The sequence below is a fragment of the Diaphorina citri genome, unplaced genomic scaffold (assembly GCF_000475195.1).
Source record: "Diaphorina citri unplaced genomic scaffold, Diaci psyllid genome assembly version 1.1 scaffold1398, whole genome shotgun sequence".
NCBI lineage: Eukaryota > Metazoa > Arthropoda > Insecta > Hemiptera > Psyllidae > Diaphorina > Diaphorina citri.
Window position 1 is genome coordinate 62755 of NW_007378824.1, and position 11533 is coordinate 74287.

Genomic DNA, 11533 nt, shown 5'->3' on the forward strand with positions numbered 1-11533 from the left:
AAGAAGATATTGGGAATTTGGGAATGTTGACATCTTTGAAAAATTGAAAAGTAATCCCGCCATCTCCACTAATTCTTCTTCCATTGCATATTGCATAATCAAATAGTTACACGGCGTTCATACAAATTACGACTTCTGTTCAGAAACTTAATCTCAGCAGTTTTCCCACGGGTAATAATCTTTTCTAAGAAGCGAGTTTTCATGGAAATGGCCATATTACAAGACCTAGATGTCGGAAGCTTTTTTAGACCAATTACATTGCTCTGACAGTCAGGCTGTTCCTTCTCCCCTTTCTCTTTTCTCCCTTGTTCCTTCTTCCCTTTCTCTTTTCTCCGTTGTTCCTTCTTCCCTTTCTCTTTTCTCCGTTGTTCCTTCTTCCCTTTCTCTTTTCCTCTTGTTCCTTCTTCCCTTTCTCTTTTCTCCCTTGTTCCTTCTTCCCTTTCTCTTTTTTCCCTTGTTCCTTCTCCCCTTTCTCTTTTCTCCGTTGTTCCTTCTTCCCTTTCTCTTTTCTCCGTTGTTCCTTTTTCCCTTTCTCTTTTCTCCCTGGTTCCTTTTTCCCTTTCTCTTTTCTCCCTGGTTCCTTCTTCCCTTTCTCTTTTCTCCCTTATTTCTTCTTCGCCTCTTTCTTTCTTTTAATGCGTTCCTCCTTCAAGCTTCAAGTCGTAAGACTCGTAAGGGATTTCTTCTTTGAATTCTCCTTTTGCTTCGTAGCGCTTCCTTGTTTTTTTGCCCACAAAATTTTCCCTCCGGTCTTTTCCGCTTTTCCCTCTCCGACCTCTTCGTATCCTTTTCTTTTCTCATGATCAAAACATCGTGGGATGTAATTTCGTACAGTATAACCATCACCGAGTACAATTTCGTGGGATAAAAACCTTGTTCGAGGGATTTTTTCCGTGGGAATTTTTTCCGCTATGAAGGTTTTCGTCTGTGAGTTTTTCTTCTACGAATGCACATCATCTTATCCTATAGTTCTACCGATCTCTTCTTCGTTTCACCTTTAGTTCTGGTTACCCAGTTCCTCCTTTCTTTGTAAGGTTGTACTAGTTCTTCCTTGCTTTAAGATGTATACTTTACTCTCTTTTCAAATTATTTTCCCCTCTAGTCTTTTAACTTTCGTATTCTCAATCTCTCTCACACACTCTTACTGTATGTTTGCTTTCTCTCGCTCTCTCTATTTAGTCTATTTTCTCGTATTCTTACAATTTCTTCTCTCTTTCTCTTGCCAATCCTTCTTAATCCTCTCTTCTTCCTCTGCGTAGCAGTTCATCATCATAATTTATTATTTTTCATTCAGTCGTGATCTCTTCTCTTTTTTTCCCTTCATTTTTCCTCTCTCCCTCCCTCCCTCTCTCTCTCTCTCTTTCTCTGTCAGTCTTTTATATATTTATTACTCGTCTTTAGTCTTCTTTTTTTTTTTTTTGTGCAACTTTTCTCCTTTCTTGCGATAGGTACTATAAAATTTGCATTTTCCATCGGTGTCCTTTATTCAATCTTTTTTGCTTAGTTAGAATATCGGGACACTCATCCATAATTTTACCCAAGGATAGGTACTAAATTACAAATAATCCGTTTTTGAATCCGTGTTACTAAAAATCACATGCTGAAAAAATACCTACTTGTCTCGCAGGTTTTTATGTTTTTCGTACGTACCTACCTATCTTTTTAAACTTTTTTTTTTCTTCTTTTTTTGTAATTTTTTCTGTTTATTAGTCAGTTCCCGTATTTTCCATAGATTTGGAAAAAAACGGAACAAAGGTGTGTTCCGGCGGATATTGGCCTCCTCACATAAACCTCTCCCAACTCAAGTGAGGCTGGGTGAGGTTCATGTGGGTTATTTCTTTCCTAAATTTCCTTGGAATGTGTAAGGGTTAACGGCTGTAAATGCTGTAATGAGAGGCCTTTTTACTTTCCTTTTCACTGTGACCTCATTATATGTTAATGGCTCTCCCTTCTTCCTTCTTGTGCACTGTTCTGGTTTCGTGGTCTTGCGTTTCTTTCAGCGAGTAGTTATTTCATTTAAATGAAATGAATGACTTTTGTTTTAATTTCCAACCGAAGTTGCTCAACATTTCCAAACGTCTGATGTATCTCAATACCAGTAAGAACAAAATCTGAAAGAGTTTCAATAGAAGAGTACCAAATCCATTATTATTTGCTTTTAACTGGCTTGGAAGTAAAAAGAAAAAAAATGGCACAATGAAAGTAAAACTTTTTTGCAATAAATTTCCATTTTAACACAAAGCTCCCATGGATATTCACTGAATTAATGTCTTTTTTAGGCTTTATTTATAGTGGTAGGGTTCTCCTGAAGGAGCTCTTCAATCCAATCTTTTGCTTCATATTATCTAGATGCAGTTTTTCTTCCTCCCTCGGTGTTCATTACTTCTTTTCACATTTTCATTACTACGTATCACATACTTCGTAAACTCTTTTCTTCTCTGCTGCTTACACTTGCTCCATATCTAGATCTCTATCAGTTCTGTTCCATCATTCTTCTTCATATATGCTTTTCCTCTTCCACTATATGCAAGCAGTTCATCATCATAATTTATTATGTTTCATTCACTGAACCCTTCTCCTTTCCTTTCACCTCTTTCCCTGTTATAGGTGTTTTTGGCTGCATTTTTACTTTTTTTTTTACACCCGTAAGCTTTCGAAAGCTCGTGTGTTAATCTAATTTTATTTATTGCTTTGGGGGGCACTCGGTGATTAGGACTGGGTAGGGGTGAGAGGTGTATTCACAGCTTTTGCTATTAGCTCTCACTATCAGCTTTTTGTACTAATTGAATAATAGTTACCTACAGGGTACCAAAAGGTGAGGCGAGGAGGGTGAGATCCGGAAATGTACTTTTTTGAAAAATTGAGTAAAAAAAGTCATTTACTGAGGGGTGTATTCACAGCTTTTGCTATTAGCTCTCACTATCAGCTTTTTGTACTAATTGAATAATAGTTACCTACAGGGTACCAAAAGGTGAGGCGAGGAGGGTGAGATCCGGAAATGTACTTTTTTGAAAAATTGAGTAAAAAAAGTCATTTTGCATAGTTGTTCACACTATGAAATTGACTGGGTTGACTTGAAAATTGAATTTTGATTTTGACACAGTACATAAACTGATAAATCCCATGTGCATACCTGGGTACAATGGTACATAATTATTATAGGGATTGATTTCGAAGGTGTGGGAAATGTGGGCTGTATGAGTGTAGGCAATTTTCTCTCTCTCTCTTTCTCTCTCTCTCTCCCTCTCTCTCTTCACCTGTATGATATATGTAGGTACCTAGTCTCTGGGGAATATTAGATACTAGCTGAATTCCGTCGCTTCGCTCCGGAATCCCGCTAGTTCATCCCGAGGCATGGCCAAACTTGTGGAAAAGGCATGCCCTTCTTTTACTCCTTTCTTCCTTTTACCCTACTCAACTTTCTTTTTCTTCTTACTTTGTCTACCCACTACCCACATCCTCCGTCTGCCTTCTTTCTGCCCCGTCTATTGTCTGCTTCGTCCTTTTCTCATTTTTCTTGATATGTTATTCTTCCCTTTCCTATCTCTTCTTCGTCTTCTTCGTTTTCTTCTTTTCTCTCTCCCTACCTTCTCAGTCTGTCTTGGTTCTTTGCCGTCTATTCAATTGTCTGCTCCGTTCCTTTCTTATTTTTATTCGTTCGGATTTCCTCTCCTGCTTTGCCATTTTTCTTTCCCATATCTGTTTTCTCCATATACTCGTACACCTATGTTTTCTTATCATTCACTATTTTTTAGCTGAAGGAGTACCTGCTTTGGAACTAAAGCTAATAAGTTAATGATATCCTGGATATGGCCCTGGCTCATGCCATCAATTTCCACCTATTTGCTATTGTCTAGCTCCCCTCTGTTCTCTTTTCCGTGTGTACAATGTACATACATACGTCTCTTTTACTAGGTATTATTGCCTGCGGGTATCTGTGTAGGTATCCCATTTCTTTTCTTGTTTCCATTTCCCGAGGAACGAAACCTTCATCTCCTCCTTAGTTTTTTCTCCTCATACCTTCCTTTCGTCTTCCCTTTCTTCTTTTTCTTCTCAACTTCTCTTCACATACCTTCTCTTCTTCTCCTTAGTTTCTTCTCTCCTCCTCCTTACTTTCTGTCTTCTCGTCTCAATGGTTTTGTATCATTTCTTCTACTCCTCCTTTCATTTCAGCTATCTTTCTATATTTACTCTCTCCTATCTTTCTATTTTCTATTCCACCCCTATTGTGTATTTTATTTTGCATTTCCCACATGACGTCTGTTTTCCAGCATTTCATCTCATTAGACACGGAAAGTAAAGAAAGTTGGAGGTGAAATGAAAGTAAATGAAGTACGAGGTCCTTAGATAAGGAAAACCTATCGCATGACAAGCACATCTCATTAGTTCGTTGAGAGGTGCGATTCAAACCATCTCTTCAATGTCGTCACTTAAGTGCGCTCTAGATTCTCACTTGGTTCAATTTTCTCCTAGTTTTTATTGTTTTTATCAAGTTTATAACTGCATTAGTAACCGACATTGCATTAGCAGCTGACATCTTATTATTGAACTTGAATATTTAAGAGAGACAGAGAGAGACGAAGAGTAAGAAAGACAGACAGAGAGAGGGGGGACAGAAAGAAAAAAAAGGAGGGAGGAAAAGAGAAAGAACCTGAAGAGAGGGAGGGGAGAGAGGGAGAGAAAACCAATGTCGAGTTTGAAGAAAAACAGAGGAAATCTAGTTGGAACAAATATAATAATAACTGAACAAAAATATGAGGAACAAATAAAATATCACCATAAAAATGAGAACAAATAATTGAACGGTTGAATTCAAAAAGGCCCTTATGATGAAACTCAAGTTTTGATTAAAACAAGACTAGAGGTTTGGATTTCAATTGAAAAATATTGGGAGGATTTTACAAAAAGACCAACGTTTTTGTGAATAATTTAGATATCATCATGATTCTTTTTCTAGTGCTCATCATGATTGATAAATAATTAATATAAAATGTATACCTATGTAGATATATGATATCAAGATAATTTTATTCTTTTTGGGGTTGATTCTTAAAAATACTCCACTTTAGAAAAGCCATTTACCAAAAAAAAAGAAAAAAAAAAAAAAAAAACAAGAAAAAAAAAAAAGCAAGACTCTGCACAGTCGAACTACAAGGTTACTGATAAAAGTGATAAGACGTCTGAGGTAAGCGAAAATGAAGAGGACTTTACAAGGCGAAATAGGAGTATTTCACAAGTATTTTTACCTAGAGCTAGCCATTAGAACTATGAACTTTTTAGTTGACTATGCCTATGCCTCGCCCGCTGGACACTCATAAATATGGCCTTCCTGTCTTCAACCCCGCCGGGAATCGAATCCGAACATCCTACGTATCAGGCCAGCCATTCACAGTCAGGTAGACCTGGCAGGTACAGCTGAAAAGGTACCTATCAGGTCTACCTAATCAGGTGGTTAGCCTTAGGGAGGAAGGCGGAAAGGAGGAAAAGAAGAAGAAGCAGAAGTCCAAGAACAAGAAGAAGACGAAGAAAATAGAAGACATCCCAAGGAAAAAAAAAAATCAAATGGGTGAGAAGAGGAAGGGAGAGGGAGGGAAAAAGTTTGGAGAGAATTCGTTTTCATCCCCCTCCTTCCCCCCCCTTTGTCTCCTTTTACGGGGAAATGATTTTAAAGAAAATTAAATACCTAATGGCTGGTTAGTAGGGGGCAAACTTTTTTCCCACGTATCAAATGAGTGTTATGGGTTTTTATGGTGGGGGGAATTTTGGTATGGGCGTCGAATTTCCGACCCGCAAAAAAAGGAGTTTTCTTATTATCTTTTCAAAACTTCCTTAACCAAAACATTTTTTTTTTTTTTTTTTTTTTTTGGTTTTCTCAGAAGTTTTGCACTTGGGTGGATATTGAATGCCTCTGCAGATTTTCAATGGGTTTTTTTTGTCATCTAATAGGGGCCAAATTTGCACCTTGAAACAAGAAATAGAGGAGAGGTTGGAGAGAGAGAGAGAGAAAGAAAAATAGAGAGAATGAGATGGATGGAGAAGAAGAGGTAGAGAGAGGAGAGAGAGAAATCAAAGAGAAAAAGAGAGGGAGAGCGAAAGGAAAAGAGAGAGAAAGAGGAAATAAGAGAAAAAAAAGAAGAAGAAGAAGAAGAAAGGAGGAGAAGGAGAAAAAGGAGAAGGAGATGAAGAAGGAGAGAATGACATAGAGAAATGGAAAGTGAGGAAAGGGGCAGAGGTGGGATTAGGAGGATTGGACTAAGAAGGAGACGGGGAGGGTAGATAAGAAAAATGAAGAACAGAAAGAAAAGTAGAAATGATGAGAAGTACAAGGAGGAGGAGGAGGAGGAGGAGGAGGAGAAGAAGAAGAAGAAGATGAAGAGGAGAAGGAGAGGAAGAGGAGGAGAAGAAGAAGGAGGAGGAGGAGAAGAAGGACGAGAAGAAGGAGGAGGAGGAGGAGAAGAAGAAGGAGAAGAAGAAAGAGAAGAAGAAGAGGAAGAGGAGGAGAAGGAGAAGAAGGACGAGAAGAAGGAGGAGAAGGAGAAGGAGAAGAAGAGGACAAGAAGAAGAGGAGGAGAAGAAGAAGTAGGTAGTAAGGAGGAGGGTGAGGAGGATGATGTGAAAAGAAAACATTTACCAAAATTAGACAGCATAAGAAAATCGTTTAGGAGAACAAACAAGGAGCAGAGAGAGAAGAGATACGAAAAGGGAGAGGGAAAGGAAAGAAGGTAGAAACGGGGAAGAGAGAAGTAAAAGTAGAAAGGAAAACGGATAAAGAGTAAGGGGACTTAAGAAGATTGTGTTGTGGCCGTTAAACAAGAAAATGACAACTAGGGAAAGAGGATGAAGATGTGAAGAAAAAAAAGGTAAAAGAATTGAGAAAAAGGAAGAAGATAGTAAATTAGTAGTAGGAAGAGTAGTGAGAAGAAGAAGAAGAAGAAGAAGAAGAAGAAGAAGAAGAAGAAGAGATTGAAAAATGGTGTGAAAGAGGAAAACCAACCAGAAGAAAGAGGACCAGGGGAAAAAGAGGAAAGAGGAACGTATAGAAGGAGCAGAAGAACTGAACTGAACAACAAAAAGAAGGTGTAAGAGAAAAAGGAGAAATAGCAGAAGAAGGAGGAAAAGAAGATGAAAAAGAAGGTATAGAAGTCAGAAAAAGAAAGAGGAAGCTCAGCAGAGAGAGAGACATTAAAAGAAGAATAAGTCATAGTAGAAGAAAGAAATAAGGAAAGAAAATTAGAAGAATAAGCCATAGAAGAAGAAGGAGGAGGAGGAGGAGAAGGGAGAAGAGAAGAACTAGCAAAGCAAGAGGAAAATGTAGCTGACAGAAATGGTAGAAGACATTGTGATAGAAGAAAAAGCTAGAGAAGTAATAACAGGTGTGGGAGGAAAACGAGAAGATAACAAGATAGAGAAGAAGGAGAATAAGAAGAGGAGGAGGAAGAGGAGAAGAAAAAGAAGAAAGAGAAGAAGAAGAAGGAGAAGAAGAAGAGGAAGAAGAAGAAGATAAAGTAAGACAGAGAAAGCTTCGCTGTCAAAAAACCTGCCTCGAAAAAGGAATGAGAATTTAAGAAAAGCTCTTGACTAAGATAGACGCTCATTCTCTCTCTCTCTTTCTCTCTCCCTCCCTCTAGGGTGTATCTTGAAATTCAATCTAATATCTTAATACTTCTATCTTCTCTCAGGGAGGCAGGTTAGATAACCTATTAGGTGCAGATGTGTTAGGATTGTTTGTTCTTTGTGTATAAATTGGAAATTTAATTCCCCCACAGCCTCCCTGGTTAACCCTTTCACCCCTAAAGGGACAATACGTCCCACTGACAATACGTCCCACTGACAATACGTCCCACTGAATCATTATTTTTAATTGCGGGATATATCATCCCAGACATATCGAAAAAATTCCGTTCTCAGTGTTTTTCAAACGCTCCTTTTATGATCTAAGACGTCAGTAAAACTCACTTGCCTACCTTGTCTGGTTTTGTCTCCAGATCGGTTTTTGTTCAGCAGTACTAGAGGACCTAGGAGGACATTGAACTTTGTAGAGGCTTTATTTATAGCTCAAATAATACCTGATCAGAAAAAAATTAAAGATTCTGGGCCTCAAATAAGTCGGTGTGAAAGGGTTAAGGTTTTGGATTTACAAATCTCATTTCAGATTGCAGGCTGTATTTATAATATGAATTGTATTTGTAGAGCTGTTCTCATTTGTTCTATTTTTAATTTATTTTAGAACGGTGTGAACGTATAGCGTAGATAGGTTAGCTATGTCTTGTATTCCTAAAATGAAAGCTTGAAAGCTATTCGCGCCTATCGAATTTTTTATTCGGCTCTTAACTGCTTTCTTTCTAGTCTCCTCCTCCTCCTCCTAACTCTTTCTTTTTTTCTTCTTCTTCTTCTTCTTCTTCTTCCTCTTCCTCTTCTTCTTCTTCCTTTTCTTCTTCCTCCTCTTCTTCTTCTATTTTCTCCTCCTCCTCCTCCTCCTCCTCCTCCTCCTTCTCAAGGTTTTCCTTCCTTTTCTTCTTTTCCTTCTTCTCCTCAGCCTCTTCTTCCTCTTCCTTTTCCTCCTCCTTCTTCTTCTTCTTGTTATCCTTTTTTCTCTTCCTCCTCTCTTTACGTGATCTCGCGACAAGACGCAATAAAAATTGCATTGTCTATAAGAAAACAAAATGGAGGAAAGGGGAGACTGATTGACACTGACAGGTAAAAGCGTTAAGCCCCGGGTTTAGTTGTCATGGCAACGGATTTTTTTTTTTTTTTACTTTCTATTACATGTTCACACGTAGGTTTTTTATTTTATTTTATTTTTATTTTTTTACACGTATTTGGGTACCTAGGTACCTACAATGCAAGTCGAATAGGTAGGTAAGTATGTAGCTACTTACGCAATGACTTTTACATTGAGATAGGTAGTAACTAATGTACATTTTTTTTTTTTTTTTAAACAAGTTTCCATTTATTTTTGATCGATATAAAACTCAGAACATACATTTTTTTATAAATGGTATACCCATCCGTATAAGCAGAGCTTGTGCCATATGTAGGAAGTACGTATGTATTTGGTAGACCGAAATCCCCCATTTAGGAAAAGGGTCAAAAATCCCCGAAAGGGTCAAAAAGTGAAAGAGAATGAGAGGAAAAAAGAAAGACAGAAAGAGATATAAAGAGAGGAAGTAAAGAAAAAAAAAAGAATGAGCAAGAAGGAACGTTAGATGGAGAGAGAGAGAGAAAGAGAAAGAGATAGAGAGAGGAAGAGAAAGAGAGAGGGAGAGAGAGGGAGAGCGTAATATGCATGAGATTGGAATAAAATAAAACCACAAGAGAATAGAAGAGGGAGGGAGAGGGGAGACGGGAGAGGGGAGAGAGAGGGAGAAAATGAGATTAAATTAGAATAGAATGCAAAGAGAGAGGAAAGAGTAAGGAGAAAGAATGAGAAAGAGAAAGGGAGTCAGAGAGAGAGAAGATAGAAAAAGAGATTAAGTTAGAATAGAATGCAAAGAGAGAGGAAAGAGTAAGGAGCAAGAATGAGAAAGAGAAAGGGAGTCAGAGAGAGAGAGAAGATGAGAAAGAGAGAGATAGAGAGGGAGAGAAAAAGGGAGAGAGGGAGAAAGATAGAAGGAAGAGAAAGAGAGAGAAGGAAGAACACGTGCGAAGAAAAGATCAAGTGTCAAATGTAAGAAACAAAAGAAAAGGTGTGAGAAAGAGATAGAGAGAGAGCGAGCGAGAGAGAGAGAAGAGAGAGAGAGAAGAGAGAGCAAAGAAGAACAAGAGAAAGAGAGAGAGAGAAAGAGAGAGAGAAATTAGGATTGGATAATTGGAAAGAGATGGGAATACAAACTTGGGGAATAGGTACCTAAATGAAGAGAAAATATTCGAAGATAGACGGAGGGAGAGAGAGACAGGAAGAGGAAGAGAGAGAGAGAGAGGAAGACTGAGAGAGACGGAAAAGAGAGATGGATGATACAAAAGATTGGAGAGAAAGCTAGAAAATGAGGGGGGAAACAAAGAGAAGGGAAATGAAGAAAGAGAAGGAGAGAGAGAGGGGGGAAGATATAATTCAAGAAGATGGACAAGGACAGAGGATTAAGATCCGCTCTATTATCTCCTGACCAAAACATCTGAGACAAGAGAGAGACAGAGAGAGGGAAGAGAGAGGAGAGAGAGCGAGAGAAAGAGAGAGGGAAGAGAGAGAGGAGAGAGAGAGAGGGGGAGAGTTTTCTTGTTAAATAACTATACAAACCCCTAGAAAACAGCTCTATTTATATTCAACAAAGATAAGAAAGAGAGAGAGAGAGAGACGGGGGAGAGAGAGAGACGGGAGAGAGAGAGAGGGCGGACATAAAACAATGCCACAATCCCCAGGGGCGGCTCAAGATTTTAGCCTGGTTAACTGGGAAGGTAGCGCCTTGTAAGCGCTAGGTCGCGGGTTCGATTCTCAGCCTAGGCGACTTTACCCTAAACAGATAAGGTTTAGGTTACCGTTCCTCCTTCGTTCTTGGAACGGCTGTCTTTTTCTTCTCCTGTCCTCCTCCGCTCTACGATTTTGCCACGACAAGACCTCCGTTACAGTTCCCTCTATCAAAACTGAAAAAAAAAATCCCATAATTTCGGAAGAAAAAAAAACGATTGTCAAAAGTCGTAGGTAAATCAATTTTTTCCGAGCCTAGCCGACCAGAGCCGAGCCACAATAGCCGTGTGTAAAACTACAAAATATAGGTCACCCCTTGAGTTTACCTTGAGCTTCACTGTCGAATAATTGAGCGCATACTTCGGCTAGGCTAGGCTTGAAACATTGCAACAGCCGCCATTAAGATGATGAAGAGATGAAAACTATTCAAGTGAACATTAGAGGAAAGGAAAGCAGAGGAAGAGATGAGGAATCCTCTTCCTGAATAGGAAGGGAGAAATCCATCAAATTAAAACAAGAGAGGAAGCATTGGCTATCTTTATAACTTACATTGTTTTTCGGAAAGACAGAAGAAACAAGAAATGAAATTATAGCAAAAAGCCGAAATGTCGAAATCTGATATACCTATGCTGATTAATCATAAACTGAACGTAAGAAGTGAGTTTGGAGTTTAAACTCGACGATTTTGCATTTGATTTGTTTGTTTTACCGTAGGTTCAAGAGTGTGTTCTTGAACCGTTTGTCAAATTTACATTAGGTTTCGCCCAAATGTTCAACAAATTAAGAGAAATTTTCTCTCAAAATTTGATTCAATCGGAATTTTAGAGGTAAGGGCCCTTTTTCTGAGTGCACTATTATTAAACATCTCGTCTCCATGATGAAGAAAATTAAATAAAAAAATATGAAAAAAAAAAAAAAAATGGCGAGGTCATACCTTTGGGTTACGGATTTGCTCAAAAGCTCAAAATGAACGGCCTAAAGCATGCCAAGAACAAGAATTCCAAAATCGATTTGACAGAACCCTAATACTGAATCCATCGCACTCACTGACGGAGCCCCGCCCCTTAAAGGGGAAGGGACTGGTGGTAGATAAACAAAAAGTTTCTAATAATCATAAAATGGAATCCGCCG